Source organism: Aythya ferina (genome assembly GCF_964211825.1).
Source record: "Aythya ferina genome assembly, chromosome: 3".
Taxonomy (NCBI): domain Eukaryota; kingdom Metazoa; phylum Chordata; class Aves; order Anseriformes; family Anatidae; genus Aythya; species Aythya ferina.
This window is the reverse complement of record NC_140298.1, coordinates 26,542,873-26,569,247: the sequence shown is the minus strand read 5'-3', so window position 1 is coordinate 26,569,247 and position 26,375 is coordinate 26,542,873.

Here is a 26,375-nt window from a genome sequence, read left to right as displayed (position 1 = left end):
CCTGTCCTGGCCCTGTCCCAGTGTGTCCCCTAAGAAGCAGGGGCTGCCCCAGAGTACAGTCAAGAGACTACCCTGCTCCTGGATAGGGTTGTGAGATGGGGCCTGGTGGAAGGCCCAATGCTTCCAGCCCTGGTCAGTCCCTGATACTCCTGGGGAACCCTGTCTGTGGGACTCTCAGTCTCCCCATAACATTACTAAACCATCCTGACTGATGGATGAGAGCAGGAGAAGTGACTAGAAAAGGCACGGTGGAAGGTCATTTCCTTATACCCCAGTAGGAAAAACTACAAAGCAGGGCACTACATATTTCATCTTTGACTTTTTAAATATTCTTACTCATGCTCGCTAACCCCTCTACATCTGGCTTCTACTCAGACCTTTCTGAGAAGCATCTCCCTCACAGGCCTGTTTGCTCTCTGTGTGCATTTCAGCCCTTCATCCAATATTGAGTGCCAATAAATGTCAGGGTCCCAGTCTGTACAAAGAGACTCTTCCCTCTTCTTTTTCATTGTGTATGGCTGCTCAAGATGCACTGGAGGGGAAAAGTGGTGTAATGATCCAGAAGATGAGAGGTTGCAGGTCCTGTCCAGCTTCCCATGGGAGCTTTGGAGTAACATGATGGATGCCAAGAGTTACACCTGTGAATCAGTGATATCAGCAGTCTTCAAATAAGGACATGACTCTCCAGAGTGTCGGAGCTCTCCAAACAAATGTTCTGAGCCATCTGGATAAGTCTTAGTGACTAAACTTCGTCTGTTCTAGATCATATTGTGAGAAATGCTGGACTCGTAAAGAAATGTCAGTCCTGACCTTAGGGCCAAGGGTAGTGTTTGATTTTTAACCTTTCACAGGTATTCTGGATAATTTAGCAGAAGATAAGTGATTATTTTGCCTAGGGAAATCTTTAAGTCTTAGATATTTAAATTAGGCTGAGTTTTTAGAGATAAATGTTCCAAATTGGTTGACAAAATGGATTCTTAAAATTTTAACAGAAGAGGGAGTCTTATAAAACTAACAATCTCTCTGACTTTTTCTGCAAGCAGACACACACAAAAAGGACAGAAACAACAGAATTCCATGAAGAAAAGATATTTTATTATAGATCTTCCTCCAACAATGCATGAACACAGTAATATTTCTGGGCACAACTAGTACCCACTTCCCTGGGAGATGCCAAGTACACCCTTCCACTCCAACCAACCAAACAAGGATGTCCACCAGTCCTGAAGAGCTCCACAAAGTGATGCCATCAATTTTACAAGAAAAAAATCCACCTCAGTCTTAGATCTATTTGAGGGTGTGTAATAAATATTTGCAGTACAAAAAAGCCAAGAAAGTGGCAGAGCACTGGATGATGTTTATGCAGGAAAGTGAAAGATGGTGATCTCTGTATGCTAAACTGATTTATCTAAGTCTCTATGACCTTTTGAAAGGCTCAGAAGTACTTAAATTAATTCTGCCTTTTCAGAGTATTTCTGTGCTCATTTCTAAGATTATTTATTAGTAATTGCTAGTATTAGCAAAACATCCCACTCTGATAGAATTATTTCATCTGTGAAACTTCTGAGATGGGTTAAACTGAAATTACACGTGGAATGAAGCATTGCTTATTTTTTTTTTTAAAGCTTTCTGTTGAAAATCACGGAAGAGCAATCACTTTCTTTCTATATTGCCTTGCAACACAAGACCAAAAGCAGGCTTTACAAATATTTAATACATCTTATAAATAAATTACACAAGCAAAAACCAAACTCCAGACCTGGGCAGAATAGATTTTGCTATGAAAACAAACAAACAAACAAAAAGTTATTTGTTGTACAGTCACCTTTTTCTAAAGGGGAAAAGATGTCTTTCATATCTTTGTTTTCTATCAACTTCGTAAAAGAGTTATCAAGGCTTCACAAGAAAGATGAAATTGATAGCAACTTTTCTGTCTAGTCATCCTCTCCAATGCCCCAAGGAAAAAAATTAAGAAGCTGGCAGAGAGTACAGTTGGTCTGCAGCAATGGCATTGTTACTTAGGAAAAAGCTCTTGCCCTTGAGACAAGGGACAAGTGTATGAAATGAAAAGTTGTTATTTAGTGTATGGTAATAGAATTGCAAGACACTGGATGAGTACAGATAGATCTCAGAGATCTCAAATAAAAATTCATCCTTTATTTTTATTTTTATTTTTTTATTTTTATTTTTATTTTTATTTTTATTTTTATTTTTATTTTTATTTTTATTTTTATTTTTATTTTATTTTATTTTTATTTTTATTTATTTTTATTTTTATTTTCTTATTTCCAACTTCAGATTCATTAACTTTTACTTGAAAATTAAGGATCATCCCTCTAATCAGTTTTTTACATACGTTTAAAAGCTTATGTTACCTTTTACTGTTGTTGAGAGTTTGTCTCTCTTTTCAGAGGCAGAGAGATATTGCCATCATGTCCACATGATGGTTTATAATCAGATGAGGTGTACCACAAAAGCACATCTGTTGATCATGGTAATAATCAAATTTATCAAATACATGTTTGTTACTATGGGACTGCAACATCTACATCACCAGAAAGAGGAGCTAATTTCCCCATAAGCATGCTTGATACAAAATATGCACAATGGAGACTGACATCCTCAAAATATTCATAACAGTATTCACATTGTGTGGTTTGTTTTTGTTTGTTTGTTTGTTTGTTTTTGTTTTTTCCCTCTCAGTATACCATGACTATATGTTCAGTAGTATAAGCCAGTTTCACATAGACTTTTTGTCTTCATTTAGGTCAGCAAACCTGTGTGACCTGTTAAGCTACAGGGGCTCATTGCTTTTGTTGTACTGGATGTTTATTTTGACATTTTTATAGAGTTAGTTTGTATTAACAGCTATGGATCTATCTGGCTTCTAATCTAGATCTGGGTGGGAATTCACATCTTGCAGCTGGAGTGGGAAGGAAAAATAGCAACAACTACAATTAACATGGCCTCTGCACTTTTGAAGTAATTTCTTTCCAGGCAATTGCTGTATTCAAAACTGCCTTTATTCTGAGGTAATATATGGCTCCTAAACACTTTTGGGAGAATCAATGCTGAATAAAAATAATAATTGTCAAACAAATTATGAGTGCAAATGAAGAAAATCCTTTAAAAGGACTAAAGAAAGACATTCGTAGGAAAAGAGTGGCTATGGATAACAATGTTAACTTTGAATCTTCCTGTATGTAGAGATTACAAGTTGGAATTTCAACTTCTGAAGGAAGGCCTGGAATCTCAGTAGGCTGAGACTGGACTAATTCATTTTGCTTAATTTTGTTCTGGTTGCAGTTTACAACATAATTTCTATCTACTCCAATAGGAAAAATTACTATGTTTCTGTAAATCTAATATGATGTATTAACTACTCTTTAACATAACATTAAAGATAGAAATAAAAAACAAAATTAAAAGTACACTTACTGTTTTGTTTGTTTGTTTGTTTGTTTGTTTGTTTGTTTCTGATTTTCAAAATGCTTAACTGGGGAAGACAGTGTCATTTTACAGATGGAGAAAACAAGGCACAGAGAAGGAAGTAACTTGGTTAAATTCCTGCTTCATGTTAGAGAGAAAATCAAAACCCACATTTTAACCACTCTCTATTCACAGTACTTTATTTTTCACGTTTGTCAGTCACAGATATTTTACCTGTAAAGTGAGGTCAGCATTAGAAAACAAAAATTCTAACACAAGGCAGATTATTGTGGCCTGATTTTTGTTTAATTAAATTACTTCAGAAATTCAAAATTTGGGTGTTGAATTTAAGTGAACTAAACAAAAACAACTCACACATCATATATTATATTATTGGTCTACAAGACTAGATTTAGCTTTCATATAGCCTCAGGTTTCTTTTTTTCTTTTTTCTTTTTTTTTTTTTTTTTTGGTGTGTTAGATTATCTAAATAGATTTTTGCCTTCAGCACTTATGTCTGCAAATCAGCTCTGCCCAGACCTGACCAAAAAACTATTCTTATCAAATTTCTCTAAGTGAAGAATAGCAACTTTGATAGCCTCAGCTCTAATTCCAAGAAAAGGCTGTTACTATCAGGAAACCTGCAGTCATTTAGTGTACATTACTGAATAGGATTTGTCAAGAGGCCAGAAGCTTGGGGAGCAGCTCCTGCGATCTGAGATAAAGCACCAGAGCTCAGAAGACAAGGCTCCTGTACTCAGCTTTCTTCTCTCTTCCAGTTCTAACTGTAAAAAGCATATTACAGAAGTCTTTACTCCCAGGAGCTCTTGGGAGATAAACCTTGTGTCAGATTCCCAGGTGGTCAGAAACTGGTCTTGAAGGCCTCCTCAACCTTAAAGTTCTGCTGCTTTGTCTGCTTGAGCAGCAAGAGGTTAGAGGATCTATTTTTCCTGGCTGAGGAAAAAAATAAAAATAAAAAAATAAAAGAGAGCAGAGAAGATACATCAGCAATGGGATCAAAAAAGAGCTTGTGCTCTTTTAAAAAGCTTAATGTTTTTAATATATTTTGAATGACTGCTCTCAATTTTAACTGAAATCACAGTGTAAGCATTCCACAGAAATCAGCCCTTCTGCTGCCTTTGCAGCCTGAAGCACTTCTTGTTTGACCTCTCCAGCTCACAAAAGCCTGATTGAAACAAGTTTCAATCCCACCATTCTCCATACCGAAGAATATTTCAACAACAGATTATAAAGAAAACATCTTTTCAGTTCACTTTTCAGGTTGCTTTGTGCTTTTCCAAGAGATTGAAGTCATTGCTACAAGCTCAGTAAATTAATCAAAGTACAGACCCTGCCTCTATAGAGCTGGCAATAGGCACAGAGATCTAGCTGTAAACATGACTGCAGGTAGCTCTGGGAACTGATTAGCTGAATCAGCTTGGCAGAGATATGATTATAATCTGAAGAAATTTAGGGATTGTTTTAGGAGATAAGACAAAACTACCATTAGTCTGCAGTTGTGGTACAAAGAATATGAGTCTCTGTTCTCTAGGATTTTCATGTAAATCAGTACAAACACAAGTGTCCTGAGGCTGAGTCTCTGCAGTACAGAGCTGTCAGGCTGTGCCAGCATCCATGGAGCAGGGCTCTCTCCTCTGCTGGAGGGATGACAAGAGAACTTTCTTTGGGGATAATGACGCCTGGGTGGACACAGAGCAACAGAAACATGTGAATTGGAGAGGATGGGATGAGAAAAGAACCAAGGTGGTTGAGAAGATATTGTCTACTAATTTCCAGCAGAAATAAGGTCAGTGTTCAACTGCAGAACAAATACAAGTGGATGCAGAAGACCTTGTGATTTAGCAGGGTATGTATGATTTGTTTTGAGGGTGTGATGTGTGCTCTTCACAAATGGGCTGTGAGGATGTTTGTTAGTTAGGAGCATGATAACTGGTGAAGGGCTTCACTGACAGCTATCCTGCCCTGGATTGCCAGGCTCTCAAGTGTGGGTTGCTGAAGATGCCTTTCTGTCAGGAGCACAACATTACAAGATAAATGCAGTTCTGCCTAATGTAGTACTTGGTAAAGAATACCTCAACCTAACCGCTAAAGTCTGGCTAAAAACTCTGCTAATATCTAGTATTAAAGAGAAACAGACAATGACAAACATCTGGGTTTGAAGGATTAGTTCACTTTTAAGAGGAGTTTCTATTTCTAGACATTTAACAAAAGTAAAGTAAATAAATGCATGGGCTTCAAGGTTTCTTTTCAAGTTAAGGAAATAAGGGATTTCTCATGAAACTTTCTTCTTTCTTCTTTCATTCTTCCTTTTCCAGTGAATTTCAGCACATACCTTTGAGGTCAAATAGGTGAAAATTAGAAGTAAAATAGCAAAGGAGGAAGAAAAATGTTGTCCAAACATTTTTGGATCTAGTGCAGTAGAGTTTAAGCATGGTATTTTTTTTATTTTTATTTTTTAATTTCATTTGTAACAGGAACATAGAAGTGTAAGTTTAATTTTGATTTCTTAATTATTTCTGAGTTTTCCAACTTTTTAAATTCTACATACAAACCTTCCTTGTTATTGTCATTTTGAAAATCATATAGTTGACAGCTATTTGGATCTCTGGTTTTGAGGTACAGGATCCTTCCAGCTCCCTTTGGCTACTGCAGAATTTGAAAGTGGGCATCCATACCACCTAGGAGGAATCCATTGGTGTTATTATATTATAAATATTATAACATTTTTCCCCTATGGCATTATAAGATGGCTGGATACAATGAAAACAGAATTTTGAGAAATGAGATGGGAAGACATTCTGGAAACATTACAATTTCTATTTATATATTTTTTTCCTAGTTTTTCTATTTTTTTCTGTATCATTCCTGAACATTCATATATGAGGTTATTATACCCTGGCTATATGTGGAAATGTTTGAGAGTTCATTAGTACATAGCTAATGAAAATGATTTTTTTTTTTTAATAACCACCTAGAATTCAAAATTTGTTAATTAAATAAGTCATCCAAAAAAAAAAAAAAAAGATTTATAAAAAATCATGTACTTCAGGCCCTGATTGAGGCTGTCAGACATCCATAAAGGAAACTCTGTGTTTAGAAATAGAAAGTAGGTTCTAAAGTTTTTGTTTGTTTGTTTGTTTGTTTTAAAAAGAATTTTGATACCACTCCATTGAACAGCAATGGAGTTGAGGTGATTAACCTGGACTAAATGCCTCACTTTTACGTGGCTGAAGTCGGATGAATACCTGAAGTATTTTGTTGGTGGTTAATTAATCCAGAACTACACACAAATAATTTAATGGTTTTTTTTTGTTGTTGTTGTTGTTGTTTTATGTTCTGCTTTTTGAAACAAGATTAAATGCTAGTCTATCCTTTCTGTTTAAATCTTTATGAAATGCTTCATACTATAAATTAATTGCCTTAAAGCAGATATGCAATTTTAATAATGAAACATAAAATATGTATTTATTTCCATTTTCCTGGAGAATTCTAATTTAAATTTTGGATTCTCCTTGGAGCTTTCAAATTTTCATTTGGGAGAGCCAAAATATTTCTCATGTGAATGTGTTTTTAACTTGTCAAATAATACATGTTTTACGTCAATATCGGTAGAGTAGAAGTGTCTCCAATTCATCTCTATCCTTTGCAGTCAAAAGAAAAGCCATAAAATCCTTCCATTACATATGCAGGGGAGGTAATTTGTGCCTTCAGACCATTTAACAGTAGAAACAAAGTATGCAGGTTTGTTTTCTGTAGCTTGAAAGTAATAGTGCCATTCAAAATCAGAATTAGACAAGCAGAAATAATTCTCCTGTTTTGTAACCATGGTTGACTGTTTTTTTTTTCAGAAACATTGGTCTCAGGCAACTAATATTTGGTTCCTGTTACAAGCAATAGCACAAAGAATTCATTTGCCTTTAACTCTTTAAAAACTGAGGCTTTTTTTTTTTTTTTTTTTTTTTTGTATTTTATTCAGCTTCTGCTCTGAAAGAATAAAGTAGAATTGCATTAAATATTTACATAAAATGAGTGCATAAAATACACTTAAAATTTCAACAGACATATTTGTCTTACGATTTTCTTTTTAGGTAGTCACTTTATTTTTTTTTTCTGTAATAGCCAGGAATCTGGCAGAATAAAGGACAGCAAACATTTCCACTCAAATTTTTGGCTGCATTAGAAAATAAATGCTTTAATATTTTGTTTATCTAACCTCCCTGGCCTCCTGTCTCGTTCAGAGATTCATGAAGAAAATGACTGTAAATAAAAAAGAAGCTAAAAACCTCTGGCTCAGACTGGGGTCTGACCCATGCTTAAATCACTATGAGAGACTGAACTGTGGTGTTGGCTCTAGATCCTCAGCTATGGCTATTGGTACTGCCATTGTAATATGAATTTTTCTATGAATATCTCTAGAAAAAAGAGATATAGATTGCAATATGTTGTCTGCAATACTCCTCAGGAGATTAGGAAAGGGTTAAATCAATGTATGCTTTATATATTCAGTGTATTTGTAAAAAGAGAGTATGAGAAATGGCAAAAACTTCTACCTGTCTGTCTAATGATGCATTTCTGCCAATTTTGTCAGATGGAAGTACAAAAGAAGTCACTGGAGGAGCAACCTTGCTAGAGAATATGGCTGTTATCTTCAGTTCTGTCTGCTCACAGCCATTCTTAAACAGCTCAGTCCCTTCCCAGAGGTAGGGGCCTTTCTGTCACTACTCAAAAACCCAAAGGAGAAGAAAACAAAGACACAATTATCAATTTCACTAATCTTGGTTCATACCACAGCACACTGTTACACTGATTCCAGCTATTCTCTTTAATAACCCCTGAAGTTATGATAAGTAAGAACCAGTGCATGAATAAAACTGTAATGCCAGTTATGGTATCCAGATTGTTCTATTAAATTTTATAAATGTAGTCGGTGATGTTAATTTATTTCCTCCAGAAAATTACTATTTAAAAGGACGGAACCATTATAGTATTTAGTTCTTTTCATGTCAATAAAATATTAAAGAATAGCAAACACACAGAGACTGTGGTAACATTGAAATTCTTTCTCTTCTTGGATGAAACTGACTTATTATTTAATTTTATTGTGAATATGTGTTTGGAAATGAGAAAAATAGTTCTTTAAAATTAAACCATGCTATTTCATCATCTTTCCTCCTGATTACAGTGAGAATCAATGGATTTCACATGATAACTATCACGTAGAATAAAGAAAAGTTTGAAAAAAGATAAAGGATTGAGAATGGATGAAGGATAAAGATTTTCCAGCAAATTTATCAAGGGAATTTACCAAAGTCAGACATGCCTCAAAGAAGACATGACGGCATAAATTAAGTTTGGTGGGGCATTAATCATGATAGGAAGGACAGATCTACAGAAAGTAGTCACTAGAAGTTGGAAGAAAACCTTCATATAATAATCTAGTTCCAAAAGCTTCATTTCCTAAGTTGTATCCCATATGTCCAAATAGTGGATGACATTCAGAAAGAAAGAGTGATGAATGACATAGAACAATTAATGAATATCTAAGCAATGCTACCCCCCATTTTTTTAATTTTTTTTTTTTTTTTTGAACATAGTATTTGCAGCTTTTGTTCATTTAAAAAAGCAGAGAAGAAAAACATACTTATTTTAAGAGAAAGAATGGGGTAAAGTTTAAAACTGTCACTCAAGATCACCTCTGCAATAACATACAGACAGTTGAATAAGAAAAAAATGTCAAATATTTCTCAAGTACCCATTCTGCTTATTTTGGAGAGAGAATGATAAAGTTCATTTATACATCACTAATTTGACCTGAAAAATGAATGTATATGGAGTGTGTATATGTCATGTAGGACATCCTATTCAACATACCTGAACTTTTGACAGTATTTATCAATTTGAAAATGTGAACAATATTTTCTTATGAATTACAATCTGAATATGCATTAAAATCTGAATCTGAATTACAGAGGCTGAATTACAGGAGGGCCAGAACACCATACGGGAGTATCTTAAGAACTGGAGAGAAGCAGGATTGAAATGAACAGTATAAAACCAAGGGTGCAACTAGTAAATCTTGGATGGAGCATGAGCTTATGCTAATGAGAAGCAGTAGGCAAAGTTGTGATTCCTCATAACAAATTCTTTACGTAGCAGCTGACAAAGTAAATAAAGCCCTGACTATACTCAGTATAGCCAGTGCATACCTTGATTCTGAAGGCATGCACTGAAACAACAATCATGTAGACAAATTTTTTTTACACATGGCTTTCACCCATGCTGAGACTTCAGCGTCCTAACTAACTCTACAGAAAATTGTTCATACTTGTCCTCAGCACAAATTTTAAGGTTCTGGACCTTGTGACAGATCCTCAGACAAGTAGATATGGTAATATTCAGTGCTATCATCAGCCTGCAAAGATTATTTCATTTTCAAACAAGCTGATATACTTAGTGCTTGTAGTTAAGAAAAACTGGACTAAATCATTCCTTTTCCTGAAACAGTGAGGCTGAGTGATTGTTTTGGAGAATTTTGATTTTGCAGGCTGTTCCTCTTTAGGACATATTGCCCACTGGCTCTGCACTAGTGAAGACTGAAGTCATATTTGCTACTAATTCCAGTGTCCTTCTTGTTGAAGAATAATGTTGTATAGAACTAGAGCCTAGCTACAGGTCCTTTGATGTTTTCTGCCACTGCATTTTTGGTGGTTTGTTTATTTATTTTAACATATGTCCAGTCGAATATTTATGTTATGATTTGTTATTAAGAAGTAACGGGCATTTCATTTAGAAGAGAAGATTGATCAAGACTTCCTTCCTCAAGCATCATTGTGATTGAGGATTGAGGAATTCCCTGAGGAATTGTTTTCAGTGGTGGTTTTAAATGTGCCCTATCAGAAACTGAAGAAATATGCTCCCAGTTTGAGATCTCCATCCAAGGAACTTCTTTCTTTCAAAGTTTGTCTGAAAGCCATTATAGAATGGAACATCACTTGCTTGATCAACCTGGCTTTTATTAGATGTCTTGGTGGCAAAGATCACTATTTCATTTTGCCCCCTCCCCTTCTTTTGTTGGTTTGTTTTGTTTCCTATGAATAAACAAATTAAGCAGTTAAACTTGTCTGTAGAACATTTTGCCCATTCCAAACAATATTTTGAAAAAGATGCTATATTAGTGATGGTACTATCAAGTAATAAACTGTTTACAGATAAAATGCTACTGGCATTTTCCCCTCAATCATATACTTTTTGTTAATTGTGTATCTGTTTGTTTAACTCTGGTTATAGTAAGGAATTAAAAAAAAAAATAATCCATCTTTATGGAAAGGTGGATTAAAATATAAAACCTGAAGTCCTGTGCTCTAAGCAATACAGTTCCTGGAAACACAATTGCCAGTACTTTCTGGGAATACTACATATGCTCTACTGATTTATGTAATTTTAGATGGGAAAGTCCTGCTGGTAGTTTTGCTCTTCCCTCCAGCGCAGAAGTTTTTTTCCACGATATGTTATCATAAAGAGAACATTAACATCAGCCATTTTATCTTACATAGTCACAATCACATTCTGCATCACACATAGGTTTCAAAAACTAGAGAAAGGATTTAGCGATTTAAAGATTTTGCATGAAAGAGAAACTGTTATACCTTCTAACAAAAGGATGACAACTAGTCTAATTTAAGGGTGTGTATGTGGAGCTACTTATTTCAATCAATCGATGAATAAAAAACTGGGGAGTAGGGCTTTCCTACTAAGTTTGTTCTCACCATTTCAGCAATTTTTATATTCTATAGATTATGTGTGTGATGCACTGGGAGCATCATGAAAAGAATGTGCCCTTTGAACATCAGCTTTCATGTAAAACATTAGAGCATGTTTTCCTACAGAGAGCACCACCCCTTTCCCCTGGGCTCTGTAGGAACACCCAGGAGATACAGCAGGTACCACCTGGATTCTTATGCAAGCATGAGCTACAATTATGAAGGAATCACAGCTGACTGATGACAGCTTCTGCTATCAAGATCATGCAGTTTCATTAGCTCTAAGTTTATACTACTGTTGATATCTTCTGACAGCTGTAAGCCATGCTATGTGAGCAGTTACTGTAAGGGTTATATCTGCAGTTGCATAGGCTGTGGTAAATAAGATCTTGGTTTGCAATTGCATTTATTTTCAGCATCATGGACTAGACAGTAAATGGGAAGCTATTCTAAATGTGCAGGATGCCAGTGAGGTTTAAAATTGGCCAAATTCAATGATTTTTTTCCTCTGCTTCCCTTCCAATAGTCTTTTTTCATTGTTTTTCACTATAACATGAGCTGTCTTTCTATGATCATGAAGGAAAAAAAAAGAACAACAAAACAAAACAACAAAAAAACTTTAAATGCATTGCAGAAATGAAAAAACAAACAAACAAACAAACAAACAACAACAACAACAACTTCTTACCAACTCTTCTCTTTGACTGTGGCAAGCATCACATATCCCCCCCACCCAAGAAAAAATAAAAAAAAAATCTTTCAACTGCCTGAATTAAGCTAAATTGCAAGTATGGATTATGTTAATGAAACATAACAACAACAATAATAATATTGCTGGTTTCCCCTATATAAAACATTTTTCAACTTCAACTTGCTACTATCTGCTGACATTTCAGAAAACCTAATTCATATAGTCCTGCTTTCTCTAGAAAATTGAGATTAATTTTATATATATGAGAAGAAAAACAGTTTTAAGAGCTTAATTAGATCTAGATATTAATTACGGTTAAGTGATATTCACTGTTGTTTTTCTTCTGCAAGTCACAGTGAATGGAATTAGCTTCAGGCCGCGTACATTAGGTACAGAGGATAAAATGTCTCAGGAACTTTTTCTGCTGCAGCCCAGCATACCAGTTTTTATATAAATCCAGGATTTATTTATTTATTTATTTTAGAAATGATTGAATTTGCTGCAGTAATTGTCCACCCATTTCATTAGATATGGATATTTGTTTATTTTTACCAAAAAGACAACTATCACTGCTAGTCTTTGTGGCTAAATAGATTTAAAGGATACATAGATGTGCACCCACTTGTTGCAGTTTGTGTAAATAAAAAAGTGCAATTTTTACTATATAACTTCTATCATTGTGATCCATATGGAGTTGACATTCAAATCCCAATCTCAAGTTTGTTTACAACAACAAACTAAAATAAATGCTGTTAGCTACTCAGCCCATGTCTGAGATTTAAATGCAATGCTTTTATTCTTCCCAGTTTCATATGTCTAATAGCAAATGCAATTTACAAAAATAATCCAGATAATGTCACACGTTTGTATCCAGGATGCAGCAGTTTCATATTATAAGTAAAAGAGGAGCTGTACTTCTTAACATCTTGATGCTAAGTGGCCTATATGTCATATGAATTACTTCATATGACAAGAACTAAAGAAAAAGAGGGGAAAAAAATCTTATCTCCATGGTTTGCCCTCGGTGCACAATCTCAAACTGAATACAGTTCTGGACAGTCAGGTCTTCCACAGTACCATGCCATGCAGCTTGGACAGGCAGATGCATGGCACCAAAGCTTACAATAAGATTGTTTTAAGAGGGCAGAGCTCTGACTGCACTTCCCCATAGGACACCTTTCTTTTTTTTTCTCCCAAATGGTCTTGCTAATGTAATTCACCCTTTTGCCAGGCAAAATATAAACATAGCACATAGAAATGTTGTGCAACCCCAAATTATAAATTTTCTTGCTTCCTTAAAAAATAGCATTTACAGAAGCATACTTTGCCTGTCCAGCTCTCCAGAGACCACCAGGAAAGACTGAGGGAACTGAATGAATATTGTGAGAAGGTAAAGTGCGTCTGGTGTTGTGTTCATAAAGATTTCTAAAAGAAAATGGTTGGTGATAGAATTAAATTTGCCTAAGTTCCAATGAGATTTCAGCAAAATAAACCTGACTGTGAGAAGGTGGGAGCAACCTGAGCAAAGACAAATTGGTTTGGCTGTGAAATAGAACAGTTCCATTTCATTCAATTACTGGCATTCACAGTGCATGGTGTAATGGCCTTCCTGGGTGTACAATGTTGCATCTCCACTTGGATTCTTAGAAAGAAATTAAAGTACCTTCTATATTATTCTGCAAAAAGTGTCCTTATCTTAAATGGTGCAAGACTGTGCTTATTGCAATTAGAACATCAGTGTTATAATGCCAGTTCTGCATTTTCTGCGTCTTCTGTAGAGGTTGTGTCTATCATCTGAAACACATCCTACTTATAAAAATCTGTAAAGAATACATTTCTGTTACCTGTAAATGCTTCTTAATACATTTACTCACCTGGTAACCGTCAAGGACTAGGTAACATTCTGTGTCTCAATCATTAATGACTGTCTTATATCTACAGATGATAAAGTGTTACTAAACTCTGCATTAAATATTGATACATCTATAGTCAATCCTCACACTTATCTTTTAGTCAGTTATATTAAGTATACCTTCTAAGAGGCAGGAAATTACATGTTTGCACTCTGTCAGGGTCCAATTAGGAATCAATTGCTGAGATTAAACTACGTAAAACACAGGAAGGCTACAATTGTGGTCCTTAAATTTTAGTTAAGTATATAGCTTATATTCTACAGTAAAGGAGTTTTTCTTGTGTTAGCAGTTGCCAAAATTCTATTCTTTTTCAAATGAAGCTGTGAAATTACAGCTCTTTAATAAAGGTCTTAATATATTTTCATTTATCTGATATTGAATCATCTCTTGAATCTTCTAAACCTGAATGTATTAAGCTTTGAATAACCAGTTTTACTGATGGAGCCAAAAATTTAAATCAGTAAAGTGCTTATGATAGGATAACATTGCTCTGTCTCCAAGAGTCTCGTACTTCTGCAAAAAGCTTTAAATGGCCAGATAGAACTGCTGTATCTTGCCAAAGATTTTGGTATTGCAAAGATGTTTTTATTCTCATTCTGCAGTTCAATTAGCAGAGCATAGAACAGTAAAGTGGAGTGTAAAAACCATTTTCTTGATAGGCTTCACAAGCGACACATTTTCTTGGTCCCCTAAATTATCTGTCAAATTAAAGAGCAAGTGTGAAAACTTCTGTAATTGTCTAAACTATTAACTCTAACAAAGATTTACATGTGTTTCCTGCCGTGCTAAAGAAGGGCAGTTTCAAATCATTAAACTTAAAGACTTCGGAGAAATGCATTTAACAATGTCCCAGAGCAAGACAGCTAGTTACAAACCACTCTAATAAAAATTTCAAGCAGAGGCCTAAGGTTGACTTTTAACTATTCTTTCTGTGCATAGACTGAATTATTCTGTTCAAACCCTTTAAAACTGATTCCCCTCAATCATCAAGTTGATTTAACGATTTATCTAAGCCAAAATCTCCCTCAGTGTAGATTCAATACCATTTTTTTTCCCATGACAAAAGCTTGTGTGTCTTAATGTGTCTTAAAATAATTATTAGTAAACAAATTTTAAATACGTAAATAAAAGCTATTAGATATAGAATTAATAACAACTAAAAATTTGCAGATATCAGAATCTGCCAGTTGTTTTCCCCTCTGCTTTTTAGTGTTCATGGACTAAATACTTCAAAAAAATATTTTTTAAAATGTCATCCCCTTCCTGTAGCTACAACATTAAAACCTGTGTTCTTTCCTTTTTGTGTGTTTGGTTGCATCTGGAATTTTCTGCAGTGAAATTTATTTGTAATACAAGGCTGCGATTTTGTTTAAATTTCAAGCTTTCTCAGACTTGGTTTTTTGATTTTATTTATTTATTTATTTATTTTTAAGTACTAATTGCTTGTGTTCTGCATCAGAACCAGAAAAGATTGGTGGGATTGCTTAAAAGGACAGAAAACAGTTTTTGGTCAGTAAGAGCAAAGATTTATACCATTTTGGTTATTCAGCTTGGAAACTGATGTCATGTAGATGATACTTCATTAAAATAAGAACTTGGAGAAGCAGCATTCATGAAGAATTCTTCATGAAGCTTACATGAATAATTTTCAACATCAGCAAAGTAAATCTCAGGAAAACTAATTAGTAACCCAACTAAAATGTTACTAAAATGAATTGTTTTAAATTTCACAATAGGATTCAGTATAAACTTTATATTATTCTATTCAAAACAAGCATGAGAGCAACCTCCTTGTTAATTCAAGGTTGTAAAACATAGCATTATTAATTTACCTATATGAACCACAACTTTACATCTAGGGTCATTTCATTAACAGAATAACAAGAGAAATTTTCACAAAAATAACTTTGCAGCCAACTGATTGCATCAAGATATAGATGTATTATATATATAGAATTATCCTGTCTCTAATGCCAAAAATAACAAATATGCCTGATTAAAATTAATGATGATACATGTATATTAAGTAAGTGAAGGTTACCTAATTGCAACTTCACTTTAAACAATGACTGAATTGCCTAATCAAAAGTTTTATGACTTTGCCTAAACGGCAATTGCTTATGAATTCCTGCTTTACCACTGTGATTGCCTCCCTTAAAGTGCAATAAATTACTGAATCTTGGAGTACACCAAGTGCACAGCATATGTAGTTGAGCCTCCTGAAACACACAAGAACTGTACCAGCTATGACAAAAAATGGGAGTGTTTTGCAAACAATGACATCTCCATGGTTATTCAAGTAATACTACTTTGCTCTCAAATAACAAAAATAACACCATGTTATTTCAAAACATGCACATGGAATTTGGGGGTCGCTAAATGACCCACAACAAAGATAGTGCATAGAAGAGTATAACATAGTATAAATATGTAGTTAAACAATAATCAGAGTGTACTACACAGAGAAAACAAACAGAAAAAAGATTTTCCAGGCTGATATAAATTGGTTTGGGGTCAATCAAAATGATTTATTTCCATTTGAATTCTTCTACTGGTTTTAAAATGAATTGTAAGAAGTAATTATTCATATATTATTTTTTTCCAAACAAAATTACTATTAATATTTTACTAAGAAAAAGTCAGTTTTTCAAAATAATGTGCTCCATCAAAAAATGTATTTTTTTATTTTTTTATTTTTTTATTTTTTTTTATTTTATCTCTACTATCTTGTTTGATTTCCAGGTTCTCACTTGGTTATCTAACCTTACTTAGCAGAACACTTAGACCTACCCTGTACTGATATACTGATATTAATTATTATTATTATTATTATTATTATTATTATTATTATTATTTGTATGGTACAGACTCATACTGACACTTACATACCTCACTCACATAACAGTAAGAGTCTTAGGTACAAATCACTTTCATATATGCAAATTTCTGGAGTCCTTTAAAAAAATATGTAGTTTGGAGTTACAGAGTCAGATTATGAGGAACATACTAATGCTGAAAAGTTATGAAAACTAGTGACCAATATACATAATTCTTTACCAAAGGTCAGTGACAGGAACTCCTCTGAAAGATTCCCTGGAGATTTTAAAAATACTGTGCATTGGTGTTTAAAGCATACTTCTAACCAAATGCCCTTCCAAAGATTTCTTTAGGTGCCCTGCTGTCTTAACAATAGTATCCAGTTAATGAAAGTATATACTCGGTGGCATCTTACCATAACATCCTCTCAATTTTCTTTATTTTATGTGTCTATGACACTGTCTCTAGAAGTATGTATGTTTGCTAAAGTCTACCAGAATAGAATTGATTTTGATAGTAGCTCTAACTAAAGTTTGATTGACAAGGAAGGAAATTTATGCCAATAGATGAGGCTCTGAAGATCCAAAGCAGAGTTAAAGATTCCTCTGTCAGCTTTACTGTACTTAACTCAGCATACATAATATGACTTTCTAGTAAATCTCTTTAGTCTTTCAGTAACGTTTATACCATCTGACTATATACGATATTTTCCAATTAATAATTAATTATATGTATTTCTATAAATGTATTCTGCAATGACCTTTTACATGTGAATAAATACTCTACCTTCTAAATGATATTTTTGACCAATTTTAGCTCTCAGAAAACACTGCACGAACATTGTCATTTGAAATATGCATTTTCGGTGACTCTTGATACATGCTGCGCTATTATTAACTTCATCTATTTCATGTCCACTCAGCTGGTGTGATGAGAAATAAGGATGTTTTTGGATAACATCCAATTCTGTATTTCCAGTTCATCTGGACATCAAGGGGAGAACCTAGACTGCTCATAGTGAGTATACAGATAACTATAACACATCTCTTCAGATATGCTCTCTCTAAGGAGTCATTGTGAAGGATCTGGGATTACTGTGTTTAATTTAATTGTCTCTCTTTTCCCTAAAACTTTTATTTTAAATTTTGCCAGATTAGTACTTTCTCCCTGACTTTAAATTTAGAAGGTAACTAAGAATAATAGGAATAATTTGTTAGCTTTTACATTGAGAACATCTGAAGTGGCTTTAGAAAAAGAAAATGAGATTCAGATAAATAAATTGGTTTGAGATAGCACTTCAGTGGCACCCCCTAAATATTATTCCCATTGTCTGAATCCCAAGCTGCCTTCTCTTGAAAAAGCTGCTCTGTGTAATCTATAAACAGTAAACACTACACTCTCAATTGAATGGCTTTCTAAGGATGCCTGAAATTTTGAGTAAACTTGGTCATATGACTTGAACATTGTTTGATTTCTTGCATTTCTTAATGACTAAAGGAACTCTGTGACTTTATGAGTTTTACTTGGAGATTACAGGTGGGCTGAAATAGAAAGAAGCCTAATGCATCAACTCACATTGAGCAGAACCAAATTCACTTTCCAATTAAAGTGCTGCTAGAAGTAAATGATTAGATTATTATTTTTTTTCATTGTGTTTGTTCTTGCACTTACCAAGCTGGACATTCTATGCTATACTCTAAATTGTCCAGAACTTAACCTCTATATGTATTAATAAGGCTGAAAGAGTGAGAGCACATATTTAATTAGCGTTTGCTGTAGCTCTTTTCTCATTTTGTTGTTTCCTGATTGTTATTCAGAAGTAAGAGATCAGTCAATAAACTTGATGATGCCAATAATAATAATAACAACAACAACATCTTACCACTGCTGGACATTGGTCTATCTCTGCTGGCTACAACCTTGCTCCTAACCTTTCTCGAACCTTACAGTGTACAGGTTACATTCCTGGCAGTGCTAGCCTTTGTCAGTGCTTCTGCTTCTAGAGGTGGTTCTCTGTACCAGGGAGAGGCTGGTGGTCTATTTGTCTTAGTTTTAGCCCATGTATATTTGCATGTGAATCCTGGTGTCTAGCACATGTAACATGCACATGACCACATATTCTATTTTGATATATTTAGACAGTTATATAAAAATGTAGCAAAAGACAATTGAAATTGTTTATGTAAAACAAATAGACCCTAATGAAGAAGATGAGCCTGCAAAAAGAATATGTCTGCAAAGTCAGCTTCCCCCAAAATGTCCATCCAGTATGAGTCATGACTCAGTATGTTGTATTAAAGGGTTACCACAAGGGTAGCAATAGTGCCATAATAATCAAATGGAAGATTTTATTTCATATCTTCATTTTGTTCTGTTTTATTTGCATTTAACACGGGAACATTCAATAAAGAAAAAATAAATAAATAAACAAGCATGTTAAGTTTCATTTCATTGGGCATTTAGTTAGGGCTGCCTTCACTTCAGGGGAGCCTTATGGAAGTAAGATGTGGTTGTTCTTTATTGAGTACAATCTGTGAGCATAAACAGCTTTTCTCATAACAGTTTCATTCATTTTCTAAGTGTATTTGTCTATTGGGAAACATAGGTGCAACTGCTGATGTCAAGAGGCGTTAATGCCAACAGCAGAGCTATTGAGCATAGTACAGAGGGCATCACAACTCTTGCTTTAGAAGTTGTTTTGTAAAAACTGTAGGAGGAAAAGGACTGACCATAGATATGACTTAGTGAGGACCGGAAGCAATACACCACGAAATACATCATGAAAGAGGTCTTTGAGACTATAACTATTCTGCTGTTTATATTCAAGTTATCTCATACCTTGCATCTTACATTAATGCCATGTAGAAAGATCCAAGATCCAGAATTCCTTCTAAGACTCCTGAGTGGAATTAACACTTCAATTCCATTTCTAGGGCCTAGCCTATGGAAAACTACCAGGAATCAATTACCTATGGAAACTACCAGATTTCCACCATATCTCTGTATCATTTAAATGTTCCAGTGAAGTGTTACAAGGCAGCATTTCTGAAATAAAAGGCCAATAAGAACAGCAGTACCTTCTGATATTAAAAATAAAAATCAATAATTCACATATTTACTTTGTGGAAAATGCTGTGTTTGTTTATTGCTACCCTTGTGTTTGCAGTCACTTCGTTTGTTTTCCAGGTTAGCTGATGTTATATAGTTGATTGGTCTGCTTGCTTATTTGCTTTCACACAACATAAGAAATAATAAATTATAAACAAAAACAAGTAGACAACATACAATAACCGATAACAACTTGCAGCATACTTTATACAGGACTATCAGGAAGAGTTATACTTTGGAGATAAGAGGCAAGATTTTCTTCTCTTTCCAGACACAATCATAGACAAAGACACTGAAGACTTTCCAAGCTGTTCTTAGAGTTCAAATGGTCCCACAGATAAAAAAGTAACCACCTGATTGAAGGGATTCATGCATGACTCTGATGCTTCAGAAAAGTTCACAGTGCAGTCAAACTGTTGAGACTGTCAGTCTTTGTTTACATTACATTATAGCTTGTTTTATAGTGCCTCATTGCCTCATTGCAATAAGTCCCCCTGGAGCTGGCAAAACACACACACTCAGCCCTTCAAGAAGGTACAGCAGAGCTGCCAGACAAAAAAAAAATAGGATGCCTTCCTGGAAGTGATACCCAAGGCAGATGGCAGGGTGTCTGTGCAAACGCACAGAGATCCTAGATCATCTGTAGATCATACTGCCCCCCAGTGCTTTCAGTAGTATTAAAATATCTTCCAATTTTTTAGCACCGGTGTGAAAAAGTTACTCAAGCAACCAGTCAGAGGATGATGCTGTTTGCCTGTAAAACATCTGTATCTTTGTCCAACACAGTACAGCTTAAAGGAAAACAATGTTTTGGAAGCTGTGAGAAAAGCATATTTTGATGCAGCAAATAGCCAGCAAAACTTAAGCTATATTACATATTCTATGATCCTTATCACATCCTTTCTGGAGCCCTCTGCTCATACTTGCTACTTTGTTCAGAAACTCCCTAGAGAAGAAGGTTTGAGGGAGAGAGAGGAAAATGAGGAAATGAGATTAGGAGTGGTAAAATGGCAACAAGAATTTTAATTTCCTTTTTCTAATGGGTAAAGTGAAGAATTTGGGACAGATCCCACACCTATCAAAGCCAATGACAAACAACCCATTGACTTTAATAACAACATGATTGACTTGCTTTTGTTGTATTGTTTCTTATTTTCTAAATTCATCCTGTGGCTATCTAGAAAGTTCCATTTTACTTTCAGGTGTCAGTAATAGCTTTCACACTTTTCGTTTTCTGCAGGGAAATCCTTTCAATTCTACATCCTTTTAAGATTCAGGGTAATTCAAATGGACTGCACATAACCTGAAAGTAAAACATACTCTCCGGCATCAAACTGTGGTACATCAGAATAGCATATTCCTTCTGTTTTTAAAATGCATAATTAAGCAAACAAATAAATAAATAATAAAATAATAAATAATAAAAATTAAGGAGTGACTTAAGACAATTATAGCAATTGATACTTTTCACTTACCGTTAGCTCCAGGAACAGTTCAAGGACTAATAGTAATGTGTTTCTGCTTAGACTGAATTCAAAAGGGTGAATTTTCCCGATGGGTGGAAAAATGACATAATTTTATTAAAAATTTAAATTTAAATTTAATTAATTTATTTTTTTTTTTAAAAAAGACAAACAAATATAAGCTGGTTGACAAATGAAAGCTAGGATGTTTTTTTTCTGGCATTCAGGTGAATTAAACAAACTCTAACATTTTTCACTATTAAAGTTACCTATTAACTATTACCTAAAGTTACCTATTAACTATTACCTAATAACTATTTAAGTCATTAAAAAAGCAACCTTTAACTCAGTCCTTTAGATATTTTTCTTAGAGATATTTTTACTTAGAGGCAGCTAGAGAGCTAGATAGACAGAAAGATGGAAGTATAGAGAGATGAAAGATATTTTGATGTGGCTGTTGAGAATCAGTTACAGGAAGATAAAGGCTTCACTGTATTTAATTTGGTTGTTTGCTTTTTACTAATGACACAAACAAAGTTTGTATTTTACCTACAATTTTTAGCCTCAATTCTGAGAGAAGGCAGATTTAAGTGAGTCTACTCTTGCTGTTAGTATACATACACATCTTAGTGATCTGATTTGAGCTAGTCGTCCATAAATTCAGTGACCAATTTCAACAAAACTCAATAGATTGTTCTGAAAATAGGTGAGTGCAAAGAGATGGAGACATTACTAGTGCTCTGACAAAAATCTTCTGTCTTCACCTCACACTTACTAGACATCAGACAAAGCTCTGTGCCTCAGGGCATAAAACCTTGGCAAACTAGGCTTCTGTTGTTTCAGGAGTTACCTTCTGCAGTATTATGCAATAACATTGGGTTTGAAATGAAAAATGCAATCCCAAGTCTTCCCAAGATATCACAAGTTAAACTAATGAACAGTTCAAATTGCTTTCATCATTCATTCCTTATGTCTAAACCACTGGTGACAGCTAAAGAGCCCTCTGCATGTCAGACAACAAAAGTCCCTTCATAATGTAAAGAAACTATCAGAGCTGTGTCCTGAGTGCTGACTGGTTTTGGTATTCCTTTTGACAATCACTCCAGTTTTGCAACAGAGGATTTACTATGTGCATTGGAAAAAGAGTAAGCATAGAATTATCACCATATAGGTAAGTTGGGAGTTTTTTGTTGGTGGTGTTTGTGATTTTTTGTTTTGTTTGTTTCTTAATTTTTACATTTAGGCAATCAAACTTTCAACAGGATTTTCCCATTTTCATCTGGTATCATATGTTCCAGCCATATGGATAACAGATCTGAAAGAAGATGCACTAGAAGCATGACTGAACAGTACATTTACATTATAAGAACATGAACTTCTCTGACATATGGGGAAACAGACATACATCTAGTATTCTCTTTTGCTTATTCTGTTTTTCTTCAGGAATAGCTAGCTTCTATATATTTCCTTCTGATTTGTACTGGAGACAGTGAACAAAAAATCTAGCAGCAGGGATTCTGGTTTCATCTGACTAATAAGTTTTCTTTTGAAAAGAAGAAAATTTGAAGAAAATTGAAGAACTATCACCAGTGTCATGGGAGGATGTTTGTACACAGGGGCAGCACAGGTCTGTAAGTAGTTTTGTGTTTGTTCTCGTTTTGACCTACAATATTGCTTGCTTTCTTAAATAAGGTCTTAGATTTTTCAAAAGAAAAAAAGAAAATCCCAGAGATTGAAAGAAAACTTTTAACACATGCTCTCCTGAAGCAGCTATAGCTATAGCTATAGCTGAGTGACTACTAGTCATTGATACCTCATGTGCCCTTTATGCAAAGAGCAAAAAGGTTCTTCCAGTGAGTAGCAATCACTGCTCTGCTCCCTTGCGAAGAAAAGCAGCAAAAAGAAAAACAGTGTAGGTTCTGCAATCCAGAAACAAATGAAGCAGGAAAACAAATCTTCTGCTTGATGAAGATAGGTAATGCTGGCAACCATGAGTGAGTCACAAGGGGAAGAGAGAGAAGGAAAACAAACAACAAAAATAAAAAAGACAATGAAAAGAAAGAGGGACAGTATCTTATTTTCCAATTAAAATTATTATAAAATTAATAAAATAATTAAAATTAAAATAATAGGGATAAAAAGAAGAAATATTTCTGTAAACTTAGAGGGGAACTAGTAAACGAGCAATAAATTCAGATACAAACAGCCAATTGTGTCTTCTGATCTGACACTTACATTTTCTCAGGAAATTATTCAACATTTTTTTGTGAAAGTACCTAGTAGTTCCTCTAAAAAATATCTGTCAAAGAGGAACATTTCTGTACAGGTTGTGGTGTGTGAGAGGAGTCTCGCAAAAGCCCTGGAATTTCCATTACTCAAAGTGAAATATATAGAACATTTTGTTTAATTCTTGCAGGACTTGGCATGTACTAAAAAGGAGAGGGTTGAAAACAGGAAGGTGGAAGAGCCTGTGTTAATAGCATAGTATCTGACTTATTTCTGCTGTTTCCTTAAATCATAATATTTGTTTTAAACTTCTTTCTATGAAAAAAAATGTGATGCTTAATTAAAACTTCGCAATACCACATCAATATTACTGATATGTAAACTGACACCCCAATAGATTTAAGGTTAGATTTTGCTGTTTGTACTTATATTGAGACTTATATTGTACTACAACAGACAGATGCTTTTACTAGACCTACTAAAACAGTGAGAGTTGTGAAATATAGTGCTGTAAGAATAACACTTGCAGTATCTTGATTTAAGTGGTTTGGGAAAGGTATATTGTGAAAAGGAACTCAGACTCATAATTTCCATTTTCTTACTACAAACACTAGTTAATATGCCCTACATTGAATTAAACATTGCAAGCACCCTTTCTAAATTAATCTCTTCTGAAGTTTATCTGTTTGGTCATTTGGAACACTGCCAAAGCAAAAAAAAAAAAAAAAAAAGAAAACAAAAACAAAAATAAAACAAAAACAACAAGAAAAAACATTCTTCTGCTGCACTTCAGTTTTGATCATTCTACTTATTTAATAAATTGTACTTAAATCGGGATATCTCCTTGCTAAGAGATTCATGACATTTGTGTTGTAAACAATTTCTGCCTCATCTCAGAAGTCCTCCCAATATATATATTTTGTTCCACTTGCCTTCTACTCCAATGGGTGCAGAATGCTCAGAAGAAATTGCATTCACTCAATTATCACATAGTGTGACTACATGAAAAATCCTATTATCATCAAAGGACATTAGATTTCATCAGTGCAACTGCAGAAAAAATATTAAGACTCTGAAGAGACAGAGTTCATAAAGGTAGGTGACCCAATCCTTTTATCTAGCTCCATATAAATGTATTGTAATTTGTTTTCTCTCTGAAACGTGTAACACTGTGTGTGTGTGTGTGTGTATTTTACGAAGTCTCAGGGGAATTTGTAATAAAAGGAGAGATCTGTTATTCAAAATCATGTTAACTAGCTCAACTTTGACTCAATTCTATAAACATAAATAAGATTCCTCTACTAATAAACCTAACACGAGAGGCTGACAAGTAATTTTGTTAAGTGTGTTTAGAAAACAAATGACAAATTAACCTGCTGGTGAATATTTGTTGTTCTCCTTTATTCTGATCCATGAGATGTGGGACATATTATGACATCACAGCAAACATATTTAGCTTGAACTATCATAACAGCTGCTTTTTAACAGCAGGGAGGCTTTCAGTGCAGGAAGCAAATAAGAGAGACCTTTCCACCATTCAAACAGTTGCTTGTGATAGAGCTGACGACCAGACATAAACTGTATTCCATTTCCAAAACCATGTTCTTCTGATCCACAACATGCCCAACCTGAAACTCCTAGTTTAGACAATGTTACTCAAACAGAGTCCTTGCAGAGATAGGACTCTTTTTGTAAGCTTTGGTAGAAAAAATATTAAAAATGTTTCAAAATCTACATCTGAAAATTGTTTAAGTATTATTCTCTTTGTGCCTTAGTTAGACCTGAGGACTTTTCAGATCTTGAATCTTAAATCTCCTCTTTCTGATTCAGAGCACAACTTCATGTTAGTAGAAACAGCTTCTTCACAGACCTCAGGTATTCATTTGAAAAAAAAGAGGTGAAAACTAATACAGACAGACATTTATGTGCTCCATGATTGGTCCGTGCTTCTAGCCTGGTCTGTGCCACTTTGAACATATTCTTAGTTTTTTCTATACAAAGTAGGATTTAATACTGAAATAAATCATAATGCTTTCTAAAGTAATATGTATTTTCTTGCCAGAAAAGACATGAAATGGGCTATTGGGCTGCTGGTCTATTTTGGCTACTGTAAAATTGTATAGCCCTTAAGCATGGCTAAAGATACAATACAAAATCACAGAGGCACCAGATTACCCAGGCTGGTAACTGTGTGACAACTCAGGTGCGGGCGATATCCAAATTTCGTCTCTGTCTTACATTGCTCAGCAATGGGAAAGAAGATATCATACCAGGCAAAGTGATGGAGTTTATTTGACAACACTTTTACAGCATATAGATAAGAAGAATGAAGGCACAGCTGGTTTCAGTTTCTGTAGTGGAATGTAGTATTCAAAAGTTTGGCAAATATTGGTAGAAAGAGTCATTCAAAACTCAGTTTGACATCAAATACATGGCACAGATTTGGCTCAGTATATTTGTTTCAAACAAATTATTTATAAATATGTTTATAATAATTTCAAAAAAAAAATATTATCCACTAAAACCAACAATAATAACACACACTTTTTCTTTGATTTGGGTTTTACACATGGCAATTTGTGGAGCTTTCACATACTGGTACTATTCGTATTCCGTATTGTTTCAGACTAGTACTATCACTTCCATTTTACCACTGGAATTGGTATAGACCTAAAATTTAATCCAGTGTATTTTCTTAACAGTAATTAGGACTGACAATATTTCTCCCTTAAATCACTAAAACTATAATACCCATTTATGTTCACAGAATGCTGCTGAAAAGTGCATTCTGAAAAGTGAAATCTTAGTGCCTCAGAGCTATTTTTTTTTTCCTTTTATTTACCTAGAATTATGTTGATTGGTCAAAGGCATGAAAATGTTATTTTTGTGTTACTGCAAATGACTGATTGTTTCCAAGTAACATATTCCACAGCTTGGATGGGAAAAA